Source organism: Rhinoraja longicauda, chromosome 24, assembly GCF_053455715.1.
Source record: "Rhinoraja longicauda isolate Sanriku21f chromosome 24, sRhiLon1.1, whole genome shotgun sequence".
NCBI classification, from domain to species: Eukaryota; Metazoa; Chordata; class Chondrichthyes; order Rajiformes; family Arhynchobatidae; genus Rhinoraja; species Rhinoraja longicauda.
Window position 1 is genome coordinate 30,110,739 of NC_135976.1, and position 24,715 is coordinate 30,135,453.

Below are 24,715 nucleotides of genomic sequence, written 5' to 3' on the forward strand. Positions count from 1 at the left end.
TGCCCCACCCAACAATGGGTCATGATAGCGTAGGAAAGAACTGCAGATGCTGGTTTAAATCGAAGGTAGACACAAAATGCTGGAGTAACTCAGCAGGTCAGGCAGCGTCTCTGGAGAGAAGGAATGGGTGACGTTTCGGGTCGAGACCCTTCTTCAGACTCTCCAGAGGCAAGAGGTACAGAAGTTTGAAAACGCACACCTCCAGATTCAGGGACAGTTTCTTCCAAGCTGTACTATCTTTGATCTGACTTTACTGGACCTTATCTTGCACTCAATGTTATTCCCTCCGTCATGCATCTGTACGCGGTGAATGGCTCGATTGTAATCACGTATTGTCTTTCCGCTGACTGGTTAGCGCACAACAAAAGCTTTTCACTGTACCTCGGTGCACGGGACAATGAACAAAACTCAACTCAACTCCTCTTTCGTATACCAGCATCTGCAGTTGCTTGTTTCTACTCTGTCTCAAATTTGTTCCGTTTAGTTTTAGTTCAGTTTAGTTTATTGTCATGTGAACTGAGGTACAGTGAAAAGCTTTTGTTGCATGCTGTCCAGTAAGCAGAAAGAGAGTTGTCTCGGCAGCGGCAGGGGAAAATAAAAGACATTCTGGCCTTCCATCACAGTGAGGAGGTGACTGGAGGAGACTCACTGTGATGGATGTTTGTTTTTGTTTGGTGTTGGTTTATGATTGTGTGTGTTATTGCTTATTTTTATTGCTCTTATTGTTGGACTGTGGGTAATCTTTCATTTCACTGCACATTTATGTGGATGTGACAAATAAAATTGACTATTGACTATTGATTATAATCTATGGAATTCTCTGCCACAGAAGGCAGTGGAGGCCAATTCACTGGATGTTTTCAAGACAGAGTTAGAGATAGCTCTTGGGGCTAACGGAATCAAGGAACGGGGTACTGATTGAGAATGATCGGCCATGATCACATTGAATGGCGGTGCTTGCTCGAAGGGCCAAACGGCCTCCTCCTGCACCTATTGTCTATTGTCTATTGATTTGGTGAGAAAACACGAACGGGGTACTGATTTTGGATGATCAGCCATGATCATATTGAATGGCAGTGCTAGCTCGAAGGGCCGAATGGCCGACTCCTGCACCTATTTTCTATGTTTCTATGGTTCTATGTAATACATGATTACAATCGAGCCATTTACAGTGATACAGATACATGACAAGGAAATAACGTTCAGCACAAGGTAAAGCCAGCAAAGTCCGATCATGGATCCTCATCTTTCTGCATAACCTACTCACAGAGTGCATGCATCGCCAATTTGATTTCTCCCAATCTGCAGGACTGTGCATTTTTCTGTACTAAATTGTAGCTGTCATTTTTCTACCCACTTGCATATTTTGTCTTGTTCATTCTGTAATTTCTGAGAAGCCGTCTCTGATTCCAGTGAATGTGTGCTGAGTGCATAACTGTACAGTTTGAATCGGGATTCTGGCCCCAAGTCATAAACCTTGTTCAGAGATAGTTCCACCACATACTACTATGTCCATTGAATTTTGGTTCAACATTTAACAGTTTACTTCACACCACCTGCAATCACCCTTGCGGAAATAAATCAGTGAAACTGTGTAGGAAATTAACTGCAGATGCTGGTACAAATCGAAGGTATCACCAAAAGCTGGAGTAACTCAGTGGGTCAGACAGCATCTCAGGGGAGGAGGAATGGGTGACATTTTGGGTCGAGACCCTTCTTCAGTGACCCTAAATCAGTGAAAGACTCCCTTTCCCCTGACTCTCAGTCTGAAAAAGCTGTCTTGACCCGAAACGTCACCTCTCCCTTTTTTCCAGAGAAGCTGTCTGACCCTCTGAGTTACTCCAGCTTTTTGTGTCTATCTTCAGTGAAAGACCAGTTGGAACAAAAATAAACAGGCCGACAGGTCCCTGAGTACCATTACAAATATCTGCCCCCGTTACCCTGTCCCTTGTTAGCATGTAAGGCACAAGTGGCACGGTGGCGCAGAGGTAGTGCTGCTGCCTCACAGCGCCAGGGACCTGGGTTCGATCCTGACTACGGATGCTGACTTTATGGAGTTTGTACGTTCTCCCCGTGACCTGCGTGGATTTTCTCCAGGATCTCCGGTTTTCTCCCACACTCCAAAGATGTGCAGGTTTGTAGGTCAATTGGCTTTGGTATAATTGTAAACTGGCCCTAGTGTGTGTAGGATAGTGGTAGTGCGCGGGGATCGCTGGTCAACATGGACTCGGTGGGCCGAAGGGCCTGTTTCCACGCTGAGTCTCTCAAACTAAAACTAAAAACTAAAACTAAACATTCCGGCTCATTTCAGTCTTAACCATTTACTTACAATTTTCTCAAATAAATTGTTTTTTAAAAACCAGGGAGATTACAGAGAGACTTATTGTGGTGAGAGTGTGTTTCGTGATGCATCCACTTACCAGAGCCAAAGGAGGAATAGAAGGTCGGAGCCAAGATTTTCTGTTAACCTGGTGATGAACTGTGCTACTTCCAGGAAATATTATTCATATGTATTCCAGCTGCCAGCTTTAAATTACTGTGGGGTGAGATAAGGAGAAGATTTCACTTTAAAAAAAAAAAACACCTTAGACTCTCCTCTTAATTCATAGCCTCGTAAGCACCACATATCAAGCTTTTGAGTTGGAAGGAACTGCAGACGCTGGTTTACACCGAAGATAGACACAAAATGCTGGAGTAACTCAGCGGGGTCAGGCAGCATCTCTGGAGAGAAGGAATGGGTGACGTTTCGGGTCGAGACCCTTCTTTCGTTGCTCTGTTGTCAGTACAAATGACACACTTATTACATAGATTTACGAGGATGTTGCCTGGACTCTAAAGCCTGAGCTATGGGGAGAAGCTAGCAGGACTAGGCTATTTGGCCTACCAAGTCTAATCCACCATTCAATCATGGCTTATCTATCTTTCCCTCTCAACCACAATCTCCTGCCTTTTCCCCGTACCTCCTGACACCCTTATACTAAACTCTTGTTTTAGCATACACATCCAGTTGAAACAGGTTTTTTTTAATGTGCATTATCAAGATGTACTCCGCTGCGGTGTCACAAGGTCATAGAATGATACAGAGTGGAAACAGGCCCTTCGGCCCAACTTGCCCACACCGGCCAACATGTCCCAGCTACACTAGTCCCACCTGCCTGCACTTGGTCCATATCCTTCCAAACCTGTCCTATGCATGTACCCGTCTAACTGTTTCTCAAATGTGGGGATAGTCCCAGCCTCAATGACCTCCTCTAGCAGCTCGCTCCATACACCCACCACCCTCTATGTGAAAAAGTTGCCCCTCATATTCCTATTAAATCTTTTGCCCCTTCACCTTAAATCTATGCCCTCTGGTCATTAAACCTGTGCTCTCTGGTCATTAAACCTATGTCCTCTGGTCGGTTACAAGAGTCGATGTCAGTCCCATTCACAGAGGGCCAATTAACCTACAAACCCGCACGTCTTTGGGATGCGGGTGGAAACTGGAACACCCGCAGGAAACCTACGCGATCACAGTGAGAAGAGAACGTGCAAACTCCACACAGACAGCTCCCGGGGGGAGGGGGGGGGGAGGGGAAGGGGGGAGGGGAAGGGGGGGGGGAGGGGGGGGGGGAGGGGGGGCTCTGGCGCTACGAGGCAGCAACTCTGCCAGCTGCGCCGCCCATAGTTACTGGAATCTCGACCAAACAATAGCCGGATTTATGCGTAGCTGGGCTGCATCCCACACAAACACTTTGCGAGGCTCCCTTCCAGCAATTGGACTAACGAGATATCACTGCATTCGGTTCATTCATTTCATTCCCAAATAAATTCTGAATAATCCTTACCCTACAGAATAAACTGTGGGTAACCCTCACACCAGAAGCAGTGACTGTGCGGATAACCCTTATCCTACAGTTAATGGGTGAGTAATCCATGCTGCTGAATAAATAATGGGTGACCCTTGATTTGCGAGTAAGACTGTGGTTAAGTGTTATATTCCTGCATAAACAGTGCAGCCCTTTGGATTAGCTTCATTTATTTTACTTTAGTTTAGAGATACAGAGCTGAAACAGGCCCTTCGGCCCACCGAGTCCGCGCCGACCAGCGATCCCTGCACACTTGTATTACCCTGCACACTAGGGACAATTTACAATTTTACAATTGTACATCTTTGGAGTGTGGGAAGAAACCGGAGCACCCGGAGAAAACCCACGCGGGTCAGGGGCAAAACATGATTTACATCATTACATTTGACTTCACCAGCTTCCTCCTAAGTTCGTGTTACAGCAGCAGAATTGGGCCATTCGGCCCATCGAGTCTACTCCGACATTCAACCGTGGCTGATCTATCTCTCCCTCTTCATCCCCATTCTCCTGCCTTCTCCCCGCAAACCCCCTGACACCCGTTAGTGTGTCAGTCTCCTGTTCTGCAGCAGGCAAGGAACGGCAGATGCTGGTTTGAAAAAGGAGACACAGCCTGCAGGAGTTACTCAGAGTGTCAGGCAGCATCTCAGGAGAACATGGATAGGTGATGTTTGAGATCGGGATCCTACCTCTGGCTTCAGAGTTGTTTGAAAAAAGGTCCCTGCCCAATAGCTAAGATTCATCCATTTAAGTGCTGTAGTCTTTTCCTTTCCAGCCAGTTGTCCATGGGTGGATGGGCGCACTAACAGACATGTTGAGTAGTTCATTCATTTAGATTAGTTTAGTTTCATTTTAGTTTTAGTTCAGATTCAATTTAGTTTATTGTCACGTGTGCCGAGGTACAGTGAAAAGCCTTTGTTGTGCGCTCAGTACACGGATACACGATAAAGTATCATAATAACATAACGTGAATAACATTTAGCGCAGGATAAAGCTAGTAAAGTCTGATCAAAGATAGTCCGATGAGGTAGACAGTAGTTCAGCACTGCTCTCTGGTTGTGGTAGGATGGTTCAGTTGCCTGATAACAGCTGGGAAGAAACTGTCCCTGAATCTGGAGGTGTGCGTTTTCATACCTTTTGCCTGATGGAAGAGGGGAGAAGAGGAAGGAGTGGCCAGGGTGCGACTTGTCCTTGATTTTGCTGCTGGCCTTGTGGTATAAATGGAGTCAATGGAAGGGAGGTTGGTCTGTGCGATGGTCTGGGCTGCCTCCAAAATTCTCCTGCGGTCTTGCGTGGAGCCGTTCCCGAACCGTGCTGTGATACCTCCCGATAAAATGGCTTCCAGGGCGCGTCTGTGGAGGTCGGTGAGAGGTGTTGGGGGGGGACACTCCGAACGTCCTAAGCCTGCCAAGGAAGTTTGAGGGGTGGCTAGGGTTGCCAACTTCCTCACTCCGAAATAAGGGACAAGGTGACATCACCGCCCCGCGCAACCCAGCCAGCGGCCACGTGCTCCCGCTCCACCAATGGCGGCCGCCATTGGTGGAGCGGGAGCACGTGGCCGCTGGCTGGGTGACGTCAAGTGGGGCGGTGACGTCACCTTGTCCCTTATTTGGAAGTGAGGAAGTTGGCAACCCTATTAAATCGGGACAAGGGCGGTCCCGTACGGGACAAACTAACTTGGATGTCCCGGCTAATACGGGACAGTTGGCGACCGTAGGCGTGCCACTCGCGTGAGGGGAAAAATGTGCTGGAGATCCTCTGACCTCCAAGACTACCTTCAGCTGGCCCTGGCAAACCTACCGTGGCTTAACCCACTATTTCCTCTCTGGCATGCGACATGGATGCAGTGTTGACGGCACAGTCGTGCCAGCAAAAGGACGCCCACTAGATGCCTTTGAACGCAACTTGCACAACAATGGTGCCATCTGACATTCCGATCAGCACTCCCTCTGACAATGGCTCTTTGTTTGGAGTCCGAACCAGAACAACATGTTCTCACTGTTTGGATGTCCAGCGACCGAACAAAATGCCTGTCTTTGACATTTGTTTTGCTAAGGACTAGGGAAATAAAACACAGCTTTCATTTTGGTTCAACAGACACCAGCTTTATTTTGTTTCTACTCTGCCCACCCCACCCCCCCCCCCCCCCTTTTTTCAATGAGAGTTATGGAGTATTACAGCGTGGAAACAGGCCCATCGGCCCAACTTGCCCACACCGGCCAACATGTCCCAGCTACACTAGCCCCACCTGCCCACGTTGCACGGTACGGTAGCGCAGCGGTAGAGTTGCTGCTTTACAGCGAATGCAGCGCCGGAGACTCAGGTTCGATCCTGACTACGGGTGCTGCACTGTAAGGAGTTTGTACGTTCTCCCCGTGACCTGCGTGGGTTTTCTCCGAGATCTTCGGTTTCCTCCCACACTCCAAAGACGTACAGGTATGTAGGTTAATTGGCTGGGTAAATGTAAAAAAATTGTCCCTAGTGGGTGTAGGATAGTGTTAATGTACGGGGATCACTGGGCGGCACGGACTTGGAGGGCCGAAAAGGCCTGTTTCCGGCTGTATATATATGATATGATATGATAAACCTGTCCCACCCATGTACCCGTCTAAATGTTGCGATAGTCCCTGCCTCAACTACTTGCTCCGGCAGCCCGTTCCATAACCTAGATGTTATATATGAACATTGACTTCTCCAACTTTAGATAGTTCCTCTGTCCCTCTCTTCCCCTCCCCCTTCCCCGATCTCCCACTGTCTTCCTGTCTCCACCTATATCCTTCCTTTGTCCCGCCACCCTGACATCAGTCTGAAGTAGGGTCTCGACCCGAAACGTCGCCCATTCCTTCTCTCCTGAGATGCTGCCTGACCTGCTGAGTTACTCCAGCATTTTGTGAATAAATACCTTCGATTTGTACCAGCATCTGCAGTTATTTTCTTATACACACACTGAAGTTTTTTTTCGTGTTGATGATATTGTTTACAGAGCACTATGTTTACATATTCTGTTGTGCTGCTGCAAGTAAGAGTTTCATTGTTCTATCTGGGACCTCTGACAATACAACACACTTGCCTCTTGTCTCGTTACTGTGTCGCCGTGCCTCTCGTCTTGGGCAACGGAGACTGGGAGAAATTCAGAGCCTCTGTCGAATTATTATCATTCATCCATCAAAGGACAACAATAATACGTTGTAAGAGGCTCAAATCCCTGCTTGAATCTTGCGGGATTGGTTATGCAAATCCCCGGCAGTCTGATCGCGGCGGTCCCTGGAGAAAATATCAAAAGCTTATTCCTGTCTCCGCTGCCACTTCCGCCCCTCTCCCTGAAGGTCCTGTCAAACGAGCTGGTTTTAACGAGATTAATGATCACGCCTCGACAATCAGCACGCCTTACCACCTTATACTCCCACCCCCCCCCCCCCCCCCCCCCCCCCTCGCTCTCTCCCATCCTCATCCGGACCACCGCTTGTCCGGGCATTGTCCACTGTCAGAGTGAGGCCCAATGCAAATTGGATGAACAGCACCTCATATTTCCCTTGGGGAAGCTTACACGCCAGCGGTGTCTACATTGATTTCTCTAATTTCAAGTAACCCTTGCATCCCCTCTCTCTCCGTCCGTCCCTCCCCCACCCAAGTCATACCAGCCTCAAACTCGTCTTGTTGAGTCTCATTGTCTGCCACTCGTTTTCACCTAGCCCGCGGCTAACGATGCCCTGCTTCCTTGATCATCGTGACTTTCTTTGCGTACCTTTCGTTCATTTGCTCTACGTTTTTCTACATCACCGTCTCTGTCTCTGGTTTCCCTCTCCCCCTGACTCTCAGTCTGAAGAAGGGTCTCGACCCGGAACGTCACCTGTTCCTTTTCTCCGGGGATGCTGTGAGACCCGCTGTGTTACTCCGGCTTTTTGTCTCTATCTTCAGGCATTATTGATGCCTCCCCTCTCTCACTCAGCATCGTTTTCATGCAATAATTAACAGTGGCGCTGGCTTTTGCCGATCCGTGTAGCAGCAGAAGCCCCTGGGACAGGAGAGACTTGCTGAGAGTCGCGCTCCTGCCATTAATCATTTCCTTTCCGACTCCAAAAGACTTCCCCCTGACTCTTTCATCTTTACGTCGACTTCAGGTCATTAAAAATGACAAAGAGAAGGAAGTTGTCCATAACCATTTCAGACACGAGGGAGTGACACTAATTGTTATCAGTATTATTGTTTGAGAACTCAATTAGTCCATAAACACCCTCTGGTTTTATCCGGATTATTAACCCTGTTGCATTCACTGCTCCTCCTTAGACACAGCAGGGCGGCACGGTGGCGCAGCGGTAGAGTTGCTGCCTTACAGCGCCAGAGACCCGGGTTCGATCCTTACCACGGGTGCTGTCTGTACGGAGTTTCCACGTTCTAAAACCCACGTGACCTGCGTGGGTTTTCTCCGGGTGCTCCGGTTTCCTCCCATACTCCGAAGACGTACAGGTTTGGAGGCTAATTGGCTAATCCGGTAAAATTGTAAATTGTCCCTAGCGTGTGTAGGATAGTGTTAGTGTGCGGGGATCGCTGGTCGGCGCGGACCCGGTGGGCTGAAAGGGCCTGTTTCTGCGCTGTATCTCTAATCTAAACAAAACTAAACTGAACTACAACCTTTCGACAAAGTCTATCAACAAAGCAGCAAAAATAAAAGAACTAAAATTTAGTTTAATTTAATTTAGTTTAAAGATACAGCAGTGAAACAGGTCCTTTGGCAAAGTGAATCCACACCCATCATTGATCGCCAACCAGTACACCAGTTCTATGATATCCCACTTTCACATCCTACACACTAGATTTTAAATTTTAGATTTTTAGATTTTAGATTTTTAGATTTTAGAGATACAGCGCAGAAACAGGCCCTTCGGCCCACCGGGTCCGCGCCGCCCATCGATCCCCGCACACTAACACTATCCTACACCCACTAGGGACAATTTTTTAAAACATTTGCCCAGCCAATTAACCTACATACCTGTACGTCTTTGGAGTGTGGGAGGAAACCGAAGATCTCGGAGAAAACCCACGCAGGTCACGGGGAAAACGTACAAACTCTGTACAGACGGCGCCCGTAGTCAGGATCGAACCCGAGTCTCCGGCGCTGCATTCGCTGTAAGGCGGCAACTCTACCGCTGCGCCGCCGTGCCAAGGGGAGTTCACAGAAGCCTTTTCTCAAGAGATGCTGCCTGACCCGCTGATTTACTCCAGCATTTTGTCTCGTTCTGTCCTAGAAGCTAGGGTCAATTTTACAGAAGCCAAATTACCTGCAAACCTGCACGTCTTTGATGTGGGATGTGGGATGACACCGGAGCACCCGGAGAAAACCCACGCGGTCACAGGGAAGAACGTACAAACTCCGCACAGACAGCACCCAATGTATTCAAGATATAGCTCTTAGGGCTAATGGGATCAAGGGATATGGGGAGAAAGCAGGAACGGGGGTACTGATTTTGGATGATCAGCTATGATCATATTGAATGGCGGTGCTGGCTCGAAGGGCTGAATGGTCTACTCCTGCACCTATTTTCTATGTTTCGATGTCAGGTTCGAACCCAGGTCCCTGGCGATGTGAGCCACCATGCCCCCCCCCGCCCCCCCCCAATGTAGAAGAAGAGTAATATACAGACACAAGGATGTGACTTCAAGACCAGGATCTTATTTCAAGGTTCAAATAACATAACTTATTGAACTTTTATTTATTATATATTGCCTATATGTATAGTGTTTACAGGCCCTTGATGCTGCTGCATCACTGTTCTGTTGTCGATACATATGACAATTAAACAGTGAGAGGGTATTTATTCACAAAATGCTGGAGTAACTCAGCAGGTCAGGCAGCATCTCTGGAGAGAAGGAATGGGTGACGTTTCGGGTCGAGACCCTCCTCCAGACTGGAGAAGGGTATCGACCCGAAATGTCACCCATTCCTTCTCTCCTGAGATGCTGCCTGACCTGCTGAGTTACTCCAGCATTTTGTGAATAAATACCTTCGATTTGTACCAGCATCTGCAGTTATTTTCTTACACTATATTAAACAGTGAGAATTTCACTGTTCTGTTGTCGATACATATGACAATTAAACTCACGTAACTAGAGAGTGGTCCTGAGCTAGCATATACATCATTGAAGGCCCTCAGACTGTCTTTGATCGGACTTTACTGGACTTTATCTTGCACTAAACGTCATTCCCCTTGTTGTGTATTTGTACGCTGTGGACGGCTCGACTGTAATCACGCATCGTCTTTCCGCTGGCCGCTTAGCACGCTACAAAAAAGCTTTTCGCTGTGCCTCGGCACATGTGCCAATAAACTGGACTAAACTGGACTAAACGCTCCTGACTCTTGGCATAAACCGTTTGAATTTGCCATCGCTGTTTAAAAGAATGTCCAAATTTGATTTAAATCTCAATTCAGTTTTAAGTATTCATTATTCCGAATGGAGGCATCTGAACCTTTCCACCAGCTGATCAATATTTTTGGCATTGGTGAAAAATCCATCAGTCCCCCTGGGTTACATTCCAATCAGTCAGCAATTCTTGCTTGGAATGATGACTACGAGTTAGTTGTTCACAGATGGTGGGGTTCAGACGCCTGAGGCAGAAACAGAAGAGAAAGTCATGTTCTCAGATTAAGCTTGGTGTAGAGATATGGTATTGCAACAGGCCCTTCGGCCCATCAGGTCCGTGCCGATCAAGGATCACCCGTTTCTATGTTATCCTACATTCGCCATACACTCTTGACCAAAGATACTAGAGGAACAAGATAGACCACTCGACCCTAAAAACCGTAGTATGTCACGGCGCCATTTTAGTCGGCAGAAACTTGCAGAAACATTTAAAAAGAAAAATCTGTGAATTGATAGATGAGATATATTCTGCATTTTAATGGTATCATCACACATACTGTTCCCCTGATTACACTGCGAGAGGCAGAGCGAACGGCGGGTTCTGCTTACTAAAATGGCGGACGTTACGCTCCTTTGCGTACTACACTACAGTATAGGCGATTTCGACGGAGTGGCCCATCTTGCTCCTGTAGTGTCTTTGCTCTTGACATTCTAGATAAATAGTCTTCTGACACACAGAGGCAAATTAAGTGACAGAGTGGATGTGGAGAGGATGTTTCCACTAGTGGGAGAGTCTAGAACCAGAGGTCACAGGCTCAGAATTCAAGGTCATTCCTTTAAGAAGGAGATTGGGAGGAATTTCTTTAGTCAGAGGGTGGTGAACCTGTGGAATTTATTGCCACAGAAGGCTGTGGAGGCCAAGTCAGTGGATATTTTTAAGGCAGAGATAGATAGATTCTTGATTAGCACGGGTGTCAGGGGTTACGGGTTGAAGGCAGGAGAGTAGAGTGGGAGAGATGGATCAGCCATGATTGAATGGCGGAGTAGAATTGATGAGCCAAATGGCCTAACTCTGCTCCTGTAACTAATGAACATGAACTTAGATGAAGATTTCCATTCAAGCAATGAAGTTCTGGATTTGCCCTCTCACACACACTTTCATGAACGGTCTAATTTATGAACTTATGAACTTACAGCTGCATGCATCTTTGGGATATGAGAGGAACGCGCAGCAGTCTCGGGTCTCAGTCTGAGGCACCTCTCCATTCCTCCTGACTGGATGTCCGAGATTCTGCCATTGGAGGTCAACCATCAGACGCGCATAAAAATCACCATTTCAAGAAGGGTCTCGACCCGAAATGTCACCCATTCCTTCTCTCTAGACATGCTGCCTGTCCCACTGAGTCGCTCCAGAATTGTGTATCTATCTTCGGTTTGAACCAGCATCTGTAGTTCCTTCCTCGAACTGTACTGTCCTCTGTTCTACGACTGCAGGGAATGGAACAGAATGCTCCCCTTTGACCCACACTGTGATGGTGCGTGCGTGATGTTCCCCATTTTGTTGGGAGTCTGCAGTTCCTTCCCTACACATTCCCTCTCCATTTCATGAGGCTGTTTCCCTATTTTCAATCCTGGAGTTTTCGCGACCTTCTAACATGCCAACGTTTCCTGACTTGCCCGGAACGAACGCTCGCCTCGGTTACAACACCTTTTCTCTGGTGTGACTTCTTGATTGGTACGGGTGTCAGGGGTTGTGGAGAGGAGGCAGGAGACTGGGGTTGGGAGGGAAAGATAGATCAGCCACGATCGAATGGCGGAGTAGACTCGATGGGCCGAATGGCTTAATTCTGCTCCTATCACTTATGAATTTATAACTAAAATCCGTTCTAATGAGGTCGGTAAAACCAAGGGTTTACTGTATTTCCGAGCGATTTACAAGTGATCCACAAAGTCAATGTGTACTGACCTTAGCTGAGTAGCAGAGCACCTGTCACAGGCTGCCTTGTTTAGGTGTCATTAGGCAATGCATTTCCATTAGTTTTGTTCATGTGTGTAGAACCATTTTGACAGCGTGCATTCTCCATAACAAACATTGTAAAAATATTGGAAACATATTAGTCTACCTCTGTGCCACTTCCACTGAAAGGGGGCTGTTATACGTTCTAGGTAATCTGTGAATTCTTCATATTTGTTATTGGAAAAGCCATGGATGCATCAGGTAAAAAAACTCTTTGTCCACTGACTCCATTCACACCTCACGCTTCCTCGGCAAGGCCAGCAGCATAATCAAGGACGAGTCGCACCCTGGACACTCCCTCTCCTCCCCTCTCCCATCGGGCAAAAGGTACAGGTGTGAAAACGCACACCTCCAGATTCGGGGACAGATTCCTCCCAGCTGTTGATGGTGGAGTAGATCCGATGGGCCGAATGGCCTAATTCTGCTCCTATCATCTACTGTATGATCTTATGACCTCATGAGTAACTCATCGGGACAGGCAGCATCTCTGGAGAGATAGATCTGAAGTGCGAAAACGCACACCTCCAGATTGAGGGGACAGTTTCTTCCCAGCTGTTATCAGGCAACCGAATCATCCCACTACAACCAGAGAGCAGTGCTGAACTACTATCTACCTCTGTGATGACCCTTGGACTATCCTGGATCCGACTTTGCTGGCTTTACCTTGCACTAAACATTGTTCCCTTATCATGTATCTATACTCTGTAAATGGATCGATTATAATCATATATTGTCTTTCCGCTGACTGGTTAGCGCGCAACAAAAGTTCATCACTGTACCTCGGTACACATGACAATAAACTAAACTGAAACTGAGAAGATTAAGAAGAACACATATTTTTATCCACGTGCAGAATTTAAAATTATTGCAGGACAAAATGCAGCCTGAAGATTGAAGGTTTTTAAAAAATGTTGGTGAATTGCTGTGCTTGCATGTTTGATTAAAACGTTCGGGGTCAGGTGAAAGTATTCTGTTATTGGAGACGTGTAAAATGCTGAAGCCACAAAGTGACGTAGCAGGCCTCACCGATTCTACACAGGAGGCAAGGGTGATCAAAAATATCAGGGGGAAAGTTAAGCAAGTGAGAGAGAGAGAGAGAGTCAGTGATGTGTGAAGGAGAAAGTGTATGAGAGAGAAAATCCAGAATTTCATAGTTTGAATGGAAATCTTCATATGTTCATGTTCATAAGTTATAGGAGCAGAATTAGGCCCTTCGGTCCATCGAGTCAACTCCGCCATTCAATCATGGCTGGTCTATCTTTTCCTCCCTACCCCTTTCTCCTGCCTTCTCCCCATAACCCCTGACAACGGCACTAGCCAAGAATCTATCAATCTCCGTCTTAACAATATCCCATTGCCTTGGCCTCCACAGCCTTCTGTGGCAATCTTCATCATTAATCAGGAGCAAAATGGTCTACAAAGGGTCTAAACAACAAATAATGGCACATAATTACTCAAGTAGCCACGGGTGCTGTGTGTGCGCAGAGTTTATACATTCTCTTCGTGACCTGCGTGGGTTTTATCCAGGAGCTCCAGTTTCCATCCACACTCCAAAGACGTACAGGTCTGTAGACTAATTGGCTTGGTAAAATTGTAAACAGTTCCTCATGTGTGCAGGATAGCACTGGTGTGTGGGGATTGCTTGTCGGCACAGACTCGGTGGGCCGAAGGGCCTGTTTCCGCGCCTTATCTCGAAACTAAACTAAACTGAAATCAGTAATCTGCTGGTAGCTGTTTTCATCAATACCGTATTAAACATGGAACCGAGCCAATCAATAGCAGCTCATTCAATACTGAGTCCCACCAGGATCATTACACTATGCAAATCTCAGTCTTGTGCCAATCGATGGCCTGTTCACAACCTGCCCCCTGCCCGATCAATACCCAAGTGATGGTTTTGCTAAACTGTGCATGAGTTTTACAAAGAAGATTTTTACAAGGAATTTTGTTTTCCTTGCTGAATTAGTATTCCGGATCACAACCTTCAACCGGTAGGGTTTACCGTTCAGTTCAGTCCATTTCAGTTTATTGTCACGTGTACCGAGGTACAGTGAAAAGCTTTTTGTTGCGTACTATCTAGTCAGTAGAAAGACAATACGTGATTACAATGAACCCATTTTACAGTGTATTTTACATGATACCAAACGCCGGCTCGGCGATCGTTTCGCTCAACACCTTCGCTCAGTCCGCCTTAACCAACCTGATCTCCCGGTGGCTGAGCACTTCAACTCCCCCTCCCACTCCCAGTCTGACCTTTCTGTCATGGGCCTCCTCCAGTGCCATAGTGAGGCCCACTGCAAATTGGAGGAACAGCACCTCATATTTCGCTTGGGCAGCTTACAGCCCAGCGGTATGAACATTGATTTCTCCAACTTTAGATAGTTCCTCTGTCCTTCTCTTCTCCTCCCCCTTCCCAGTTCTCCCTCTATCTTCCTGTCTCCACCTATATCCTTCCTTTGTCCCGCCCCCCTGACATCAGTCTGAAGAAGGGTCTCGAACCGAAATGTCACCCATTCCTTCTCTCCTGAGATGCTGCCTGACATGCTGAGTTACTCCAGGATTTTGTGAAATAAATACCTTCGATTTGTACCAGCATCTGCAGTTATTTTCTTACACTACATGATAAGGGATCATAGATAAGGTAAGAGTGTGGAGCAGTTGTGATATGAGTTTGTTGATCTGCTTTGTCACCCATTCCTTCTCTCCACAGATGCTGCCTGACCCGCTGAGTTACTCCAGCTTTTTTGTGTCTATCTTTGGTTTAAACCAGCGTCTGCAGGTCCTTCCTGCACATTGTAGATCTGCTTCTGTGGCTAGCACGCAAATAGTTGCCTGGGTTACTCAGCATCTCCTACGAGCAGAACCGACGTGCCTTAGCTGCCAAAGCCTGGAGCCAAGAGGCTTTGTGGGGAGCAAGGTGATGCTCCAGAGTACAAGACACCTCCCATCTCATCACCAGAAGCACAACCAGGCCAGGCCGTCACAAGCATCGCCAGTACAGTGCTGTCATCGGGACAGGTGGGAGGAATAAAGGTGTAGACTATCTTCCAAATGCACAGAGAATTCAGAAATTAGATGTGCAAAGGGTAGGGTTGCCAACTTCCTCACTCCCAAATAAGGGACAAAATGTGACGTCACCACCCCGCGTGCCCCAAGTGACCTCACCCAGCCAGCGGCCACGCGCTACCGCTCCACCAATGGCGGTCGCCCGGCCAGGGAGGCGGGTATCTACGCAACCTCCGTTAGGCGACGCCCAGGCCTCCGGGCCTACACTGTTTGGGCCTACAGCGGCCCCCGGGCCTGCAGTGTCCGGGCCTACAGTGTCTGGGCCTACAGTGTCCGGGCCTACAGTGTGCGGGCCTACAGTGTCCGGGCCTACAGCGCCCCCTGGGCCTAATACGGGACAAGAGTGGTCCCGTACGGGACAAACCAATTTTGCCCAATATACGGGACAGTTGGGAAACCTAGATCACACCCAATCAACCAGTAGAAAACTCCAAGTAAAGACACATGGACTTCCCCTATCCTTATAAACATACAAGCATTATTTTCATAGGAAGGAACTGCAGATGCTGGTTTACACCGAAGATAGACACAAAATGCTGGAGTAACTCAGCGGGACAGGCAGCATCTCTGGGGAGAAGGAATGGGTGACGTTTAGGGTCGAGACCCTTCTTCAGACCGAGAGTTAGGGGAGAGGGAGACGAGAGATACGGAAGGGTAAGGTGTGAAAATGACAGATCAAAGCAGACGATGGTAAGGAAATGTAGAACGGTACACTGTTGGTTGAGGGGAAGATGACAAGGAGGCATACGATCAGTGATATTAATCAGGGGGTCAGTGAGACTAGTCGGAGAGCTAAGGTGGGGGAGGGATGGTGAGAGAGGGGAAGCAAGGGTGACTTGAAGATAGATAAATCACTATTCACACAGCTGGGTTGTAAGCTGCCCATTTATTGCGTTATTTAGTGATTGGCGACTGTGTACTTTGTGTATTGTGTGCAAAACAAAGCATTTCACTGTACCAAGTACACGTGACAAAAGAGGATCATCACCATCATCATCAGAGAATCATTCACCTTCTTACACAGTGATAAAGCTGTTGCCTCACAGCGCCAGAGACCCGTGTTCCATCCTGGCCTCGTGTGCTGACTGTGCGGAGTTTGCACCTTCTCCCCGTGACAGCGTGGGTTTCCTCCGGGTGCTCCGGTTTCCCACCGCGTCCCAAAGACGTGTGGGTTTTGCAGGTTAATTGGCCTCTGTCAATTGCTCCTAGTGTGGGCGGCACGGTGGCGCAGTGGTAGACTTGCTGCCTTACAGTGAATGCAGCGCTGGAGACTCAGGTTCGATCCTGACTACGGGCGCCGTCTGTACGGAGTTTGTACGTTCTCCCCGTGACCTGTGTGGGTTTTCTCTGAGATCTTCGGTTTCCTCCCACACTCCAAAGACACAGGTTTGTAGGTTAATTGGCTGGGCAAATGTAAAAATTGTCCCTAGTGTGTGTAGGATAGTGTTAGTGTGCGGGGATCGCTGGGCGGCACGGAGCTGGTGGGCCGAAGGGCCTGTTTCTGCGCTGTATCTCTAAATCTAAAAAAATCTAAAATCTAAATCTAGTGTGTAAGGAATGGACGCGAAAGTGGGATAACTAGTGTGAACGGGCGATCGAAGGTCGGCGTGGACTCGATGGGCTGAAGGGCTGTTTCCATGCTATATCTCTAAATTAAATTAAATATTCCTGTTTGCACAAGTGTTAAATATCACTGAAGCCTTGTAATACATACCGAATAGGTGAATGTAATATTAGCATCTAACATACATATTACCCTTCAATAAATCTGCACATGGCTGTCTATATAAAACATTTATGACCATGTCACAGCTTCACGTGCACGTCAGTATATCACACAATAATTGTACACATCCCAAAGCATATTTGTACAATAATTGTATACACCCCAAAGACATTTCTGAACACCCAAAGTCTGAAGAAGGGTCTCGACCCGAAAAGTCACCTCGTCCTTTTCTCCAGAGATGCTGTCTGACCCGCTGAGTTACACCAGCTTTTTGTGTCTACCTTCACATTTACATAATACCTGGTTCATACCATTACTTTCTCACCTCAGTTCTAAATCTTCTCCCTCTTATTCTTAGACTGTGTGGCCCCTGGTTCTGGACTCCCCCAACATTGGGAACATTTTTCCTGCATCCAGCTTGTCCAGTCCTTTTATAATTGTATACGTCTCTATAAGATCCCCTCTCGTCCTTCTAAAACTCCAGTGAATAAATAGGGACGATGCACAGTCCTTTACCCAGAGTGGGGCGGTCAAGAACCAGAGGACTTAGGTTTAATGTGACAGGGAAAAGATTTAATAGGAACCTGAAGGTAAACCTTTACACACAGAGAGTTGCGGGTTTGTGGAATGAATTGTCAGAGGAGTTAGTGGAGGCAGGCCCACTAACAACATTTACAAGACATTTGGACACGTGCGTGGGAAGGCACTGCAGATGCTGGCTTATACCGAAGATAGACAATAGACAATAGGTGCAGGAGGAGGCCATTCAGCCCTTTGAGCCAACACCGCCATTCAGTGTGATCATGGCTGATCATTCTCAATCAGTACCCCCGTTCCTGCCTTCTCCCCATACCCCCTGACTCCGCTATCCTTAAGAGCTCTATCTAGCTCTCTCTTGAATACATTCAGAGAATTGGCCTCCACTGCCTTCTGAGGCAGAGAATTCCACAGATTCACAACTCTCTGCCTGAAAAATAGACCCAAGATAGACCCAAAATGCTGGAGTAACTCAGCGGGTCAGGCAGCATCTCTGGAGAGAAGGAATGGGGATAGGAAAGTTTCAGAGGGATATGACCCAAACGCGGGCAGGTGGAACTCGTGTAGATGGGGCAACTTGGTCGGTGTGGCCAAGTTGGGCCGAAGGGCCTGCTTCCATGCTCTATGACTCTATGACTCCATGAATTTAATGCAAAACCCTGACCAACACTTCAGTGCTATTTCCCAGCTGGCACCATAGAAACATAGAAAATAGGTGCAGGAGTAGGCCATTCGGCCCTTCGAGCCTGCACCGCCATTCAATATGATCATGGCTGATCATCCAACTCAGTATCCCGTACCTGCCTTCTCTCCATACCCCCTGATCCCTTTAGCCACAAGGGCCACATCTAACTCCCTCTTAAATATAGCCAATGAACTGGCCTCAACTACCTTCTGTGGCAGAGAATTCCACAGATTCACCACTCTCTGTGTGAAAAATAAACGTTCTCATCTCGGTCCTAAAAGACTTTCCCCTTATCCTTAAACTGTGACCTCTTGTTCTGGACTTCCCCAACATCGGGAACAATCTTCCTGCATCTAGCCTGTCCAACCCCTTAAGAATTTTGTAAGTTTCTATAAGATCCCCCCTCAATCTTCTAAATTCCAGCGAGTACAAGCCGAGTCCATCCAGTCTTTCTTCATATGAAAGTCCTGCCGTCCCAGGAATCAATCTGGTGAACCTTCCCTGTACTCCCTCTATGGCAAGAATGTCTTTCCTCAGATTAGGAGACCAAAACTGTACGCAATACTCCAGGTGTGGTCTCACCAATGCCCTGTACAACTGCAGCAGAACCTCCCTGCTCCTACACTCAAATCCCCTCGCTATGAATGCCAACATACCATTCGCTTTCTTCACTGCCTGCTGCACCTGCATGCCTACTTTCAATGACTGGTGTCTCCATCTTCCAAATGAGAAGTCAAACTGAAGAAGACCACGCCACTTCTCCCAGTCCTGGTCTGATCCGTGGACCATTCCAGAGGGTTGCCGATGGCAGGATACAGAGTAACACGTTGTAGACTGGGCTTTAAACTCAGCACAAGTGGGGGGGGGGGGGGGAACACGTGTCACAGCGGTAGAGTTGCTGCCTCACAGCGCCGGAGACCCGGGTTCGATCCTGACCACGGCCGCTCGCCTGTACGGGGTTTGCACGTTCTCCCCGTGACCTGCGCGGGCTCTCTCCGGGATCCCTGGTTCCCCCCCCACGCTCCAAAGAACCGCAGGTTTCGCAGGCTAATTGGCAGGGTAGAATTGCAAATTGTCCCCAGTGTGCTTAGGATACCGTTAGTGTGCGGGGACCGCTGATCGGTGGGCCGAAGGGCCTGCGTTCGCGCTGTATCTCTAAACTAAACTACATCACCCGAACAGTGAGGTCGACCGCACCATAAATTCAACAGTATAAGTCATCATAATATGTCACCACCCTACAATAACCTAATAACGGATTTTTAAAACACACACTTAGGATGCTATAAATACCTCAATCTCAGCCCGTAATTCCCGGATATCCATTGACCCATCTATTGGTCTTCCGAGTCCTTCGTTTAGATTCCATTCAATAAATCCTGCTCTCTCAATCCCTCCACATACTGCAAAACCACTTGGATGTTTCTTATTGTTCTCAGCTTGTAGCCCACTCCCGGTTATCTACTGTTATCTAAATCTTTTGTGCAGGTTCCAGCCTGTGACATGCACTCAGATAACCATTCACAACATTACACTGTCTGAATCTCCCAATTAGATGCCCCCCTCCCCAGTTAACACACTTATTAAGTAAACCCCTAACAAACACACATGTTAAGCACCTATACAAGTGAACAGCAGTATATTTGATTCACTTGTGAGTTAAGATTGTGCAGATTTTGAGGAGATCTGCCTTTAAATAATACTCTCTCAGCCAGATGATATTGGCTTTACCACCACGGTCTTAATTATTTTCTTTACGTTTCAATTTACTCATGTTCAGAGCCAAGCTATCACAAAATATTATTGGTGATCAAGGATTAGCCATGCTGAGTGATATTGGCACAAAGCTGCCCCTTCACTCATTCACACGTTATGTGTGTTGAAACGCTGGAACAATATTCTTCACCAATTATTAAAAATTAACAAGCTGTTTCAGAATGGACGGCCGCAAGCAAATAACAGAGATGTTTGGTACCTGCTTATTCAAATCCCGTCTCAGTGGAGTTGCTCAGACAACCTCGCATGAAATTTTCCACTCTGATCTCCCCTCCTGCTACAACCCTGGCATCACCCTCTCCAGCACGGCACGGATATCATCCCGACTGCAACTGGTAATGGATGGACAATATCATGTTTTATGTATTGACAGCTGTCCTGGCTTTACACTCTCAGCCCCTCCCTCCCCTCCCCTCCCTCCCCTCCCCTCCCCTCACAGCTGCTCTTGAATAATTCACTGGACACAATCCACTGCACAAAAGCGGTCCCTTGACAAAATCCAGGCATCGTTTAGTTGCGCGCACACACAGATACACACACACACACACACACAAATGATACGCACACACACACAGATAATACACATGCACACACACACACACACACACACACAGACACACACACACACACACAGACACACACAACCATACACACACACACACACACAACCATACACAGACACACACACACACACACACACCTCCCCCCCCAGAAACACACGCACACACACACAGATACACACACACAAATGATACGCACACACACACAGATAATACACATGCACACACAAACACACACACACACACAGACACACACACACAGACACACACATAAACCCGCCACACACACGCGCACACACACACAGAGATAATACACATGCACACACACACACACACACACACACACACACACACAAACACACACACACACACACACACACACACACACACACACAGATAATACACATGCACACACACACACACACACACACACACACACACACAGACACACACACACACAGACACACACACACACAAACACACAAATACACACACACACACAGACACAGACACACACACACAGACACACACACACAGACACACACAGACAGACACACACACACACCTCCCCCCCCACAAAAACACACACACACACGCACACACACAGATAATACACATGCACACACACACAAACACACACACACCCACACACACACACAACACCCCCCCCACACACACACACAAACACACACATGACACACACACACACACAGACTGGTGCACACAGAAACTCACACAGACCACACATATGCACACACAGATACACACACACAGACATGCAAACGAACAGACACACAGACACGCGCGCACAAATGCGTGCACACGCACAGACATTCGCCACACACACAGACACAGACAGACACACACAGATGCACACAGACACACACACCCACAGACATGCTCGCAGATGGACAAACACACACACTCACACACAGATATACACAAAGACAGATACGCACAGACACACGCGCACACACGCACACACACACACTCACACACTCACAAACACGCGCACACACACACACACACACACACACACACTCACAAACACGCGCACACACACACACACACACACTCACACACTCACAAACACGCGCACACACACACACACACAAGACCGGGTGTCAGCAAGACGCTGGGCTGGGACTGGACCTGTCCAAGTGCTGAATTGCTTATCAGACGTTCTTACCAGAAGCTGTTTGCCGTTTATCCTCCCCACTGAGAGTGATAGAATCACACAGCATGGAAACAAGCCCTTCGACCCAACTCGCCCATGCTGACTGAGATGCCTCATCGAAGCTAGTCCCATTTCCCACGTTAGCCCCATATCCCTAGAGGCACAGAGCCATACAGTGCAGAAACAGGCCCTTTGGCCCAACTTGCCCACGACGGCCAACATGCCCCATCTACACCAGTCCCACCTGCGTTTGGTCCATACTCTTCTAAAACATTCCTATCCATGCACCCGTCTGTGTCTTTTAAATGCTGTTTTTAGTACCTGTCTCAGCTACTTCCTCTGGCAGCTCGTTCCACATACCCACCACCCTCTGAGTGGAAAAAGTAGCCCCTCAGTTTCCCATTAAATCTTGCCCCTCTCACCTGAACCATATGACCTCTTGTTTTTGCTTTCCCTACCCTGTAAAAGTCTGTGCATCGACCCAATCTGCCCCTTCATGACTTTATACACCTCTCTAACTCCTCAGCCTCCTGTGCTCCAAGGATTAAAGTCCTCACCTGCCCAACCTTCAGTCCCTGTAGCTCAGGCCCTCAAATCGTGGCAACGTCTTACTAAGTCTTTTTATTCACAAAATGCTGGAGTAACTCAGCAGGTCAGGCAGCATCTCGGGAGAGAAGGAATGGGTGACGTTTCGGGTCGAGACCCTAAGTCTTCTCTGCACTCTTTAAGCTGAGTTTAGTGCAAGATAAAGTCCAGTAAGGTCTGATGAAAAATAGTCCGAGGCCCACAATGAGGTAGATAGTAGCCCAGGGCTGCTCTCAAAAAGCTTTTCACTGTACCTCGGTACATGTGACAATAAACGAAACTAAACTACTAGATATTCACTCTGTAGAAACATCAGGCAAGTTCATGTTACAAGAAATAAATAATATTAAGCATGATTGTGCAGAGATGTTGCAACAATCAAAGACACTGTGCAAGAGTATATTGTAAACATTGTCACATGATGGCAATAGACAATAGGTGCAGGAGTAGGCCATTCGGCCCTTCGAGCCAGCACCGCCATTTTCTGTGATCATGGCTGATCATCCACAATCAGCACCCCGTTCCTGCCTTCTCCCCGTATCTTTAAGAGCTCTATCTAACTCTCTCTTGAAAGCCATCCAGAGAAATGGCCTCCACTTCCTTCTGAGGCAAAGAATTCCACAGATTCACAACTCTCTGGGTGAAAAGGTTTTTCCTCATCTCCGTTCTAAATGGCCTACCCCTTATTCTTAAACTGTGGCCCCTGGTTCTGGACTCCCCCAACATCGGGAACATGTTTCCTGCCTCTAGCCTGTCCAATCCCTTAATAATCTTGTATGTTTCAATAATATCCCCTCTCATCCTTCTAAATTCCAGTGTATACAAGCCCAGTCGCTCCATCAGCAGGGTGACCAAAACTGAACATGTGTTCAGTGTGTGGCCTCATTAACATCTCGTAGAAGTGGATCATCTTCCCCATAACCTGACCTCGAAACTCTGTGTGGTGTACAGTGCAAAAGGATGTAGGCACGCCACTAATTAGAGTTGAAAAAAACAATGGTACGCACAACACTACACAAAGTGCCGAGGAACTCAGTGGGTCAACCAGCAACTTTGAAGGGCATGGACAGGACCGCTCTCTAGTTGGTAGTAACATGAGACGACCTGTTGCCTTAGAGTTTATCAGAAGACCATCCATCTACAAACAGATGGACACAAAATGCTGGAGTAACTCAGTGGGACAGGCAGCATCACTGGATAGAAGGAATGGGTGACGTTTCAGGTCGAGAACACATCTTCAGACTGAGAGTCAGGGAAGAGAGACACAGAGATGAGAAGTACAAGGCGTGAAAATGAGACATCAAAGGGGGCGAGTAACAAGAAAAGTGTAGAATAGATCATTGTTTTCACTAAACATCATTCCATTTATCATGTCTCTGCACATGTGAATAGCTCGATTATAATTTCCGCTGATGAGTTCAATTTAGTTTAGTTTGGTTTATTGTCACGTCTACCAAGGTACAGTGAAAAGCATTTGTTGCGGGCTAACCAGTCAGCGGAAAGACAACACGTGATTACACGAGAGCCATCTACAGTGTACAGATACATGATAAAGGGAATAACGTTTAGTGCAAGATAAAGTAAAGTCCGGTCAAAGATAGTCCCAGGGTCTCCAATGAGGTAGAGTGTAGCTCAGGACTGCTCCCATAATGCTCTTCACTGTACCTCGGTACATGTGACCATAAACTCAACTAAACTAAACTAGATATTCAGTGTGTAGAAACATCAGGCCTGTTCATGTTACACGAAAGAAATAATAATAAGCAAGGTCGTGCTGAAGATGTTGTAACAATCACAAAGGCACTATGCAAAAGAATACTACAAACCTTGTCACGTAGATCTAATCTCCTCCCGAGCTCTCAGATTTCAGCCATGCCGTCACCAAAGGAACACTGTTTAAACACCGGTCGCCAACGCTGATCTCATGAATGAACAATTCCCTTTTCCCCCACCGCTGCACATCTGCAGTACCTGTTGTTTCCAATTTTTTTTAATGTAAATCAAAGCAAACAGCATAGAAATCTAAAATCAGCATTTCCAACAGAGGCAGGGCATTCAGCCCAACTGAATCATGACTGTTTGTGATCCAATACACTTTGGACTTTAGAGATGCAGCGCGGAAACAGTGCCGTCTGGCCCCCGAGGCCGCGCCGACCAGCGATCCCCGCACAGTAGCACTATCCTGCACATTGGGGTCAATTTTACAGAGGCCAATTATCCTGCAAGTCCACACGTCTATGGGATGTGGGAGCATACATACAGCGCCCGAAGGAAACCCACCTGGCCACAGGGAGAACACGCAAACTCCACACAGACATTCCTGTTATTAAAAGAACCTACTAACAAAGCTTCAAGCCACCGTCTCTCTGCTTTGACTGAGA

General features: G+C 47.4%; 1 protein-coding gene across 16 annotated transcripts in view; it reads right to left on the reverse strand.

The window, feature by feature from the left end:
• The window catches only part of nfasca (neurofascin homolog (chicken) a), a 180,438-nt gene that overhangs the window by 119,918 nt on the left and 35,805 nt on the right, over positions 1-24,715 (reverse strand). For 10 of the 16 annotated variants that reach the window (XR_013548864.1, XM_078420944.1, XM_078420936.1 and 7 more), the window contains 2 exons: positions 20,212-20,344; positions 2,421-2,536 (listed from right to left, as the gene is read on the reverse strand). The gene's annotated coding sequence lies outside the window, so the exon portion shown is untranslated. Of the gene's footprint in view, positions 1-2,420; positions 2,537-16,300; positions 16,324-18,892; positions 19,020-20,211; positions 20,345-24,715 lie in introns of those variants that run through there. The other 6 variants (XM_078420937.1, XM_078420941.1, XM_078420938.1 and 3 more) reach the window with 4 other exon arrangements.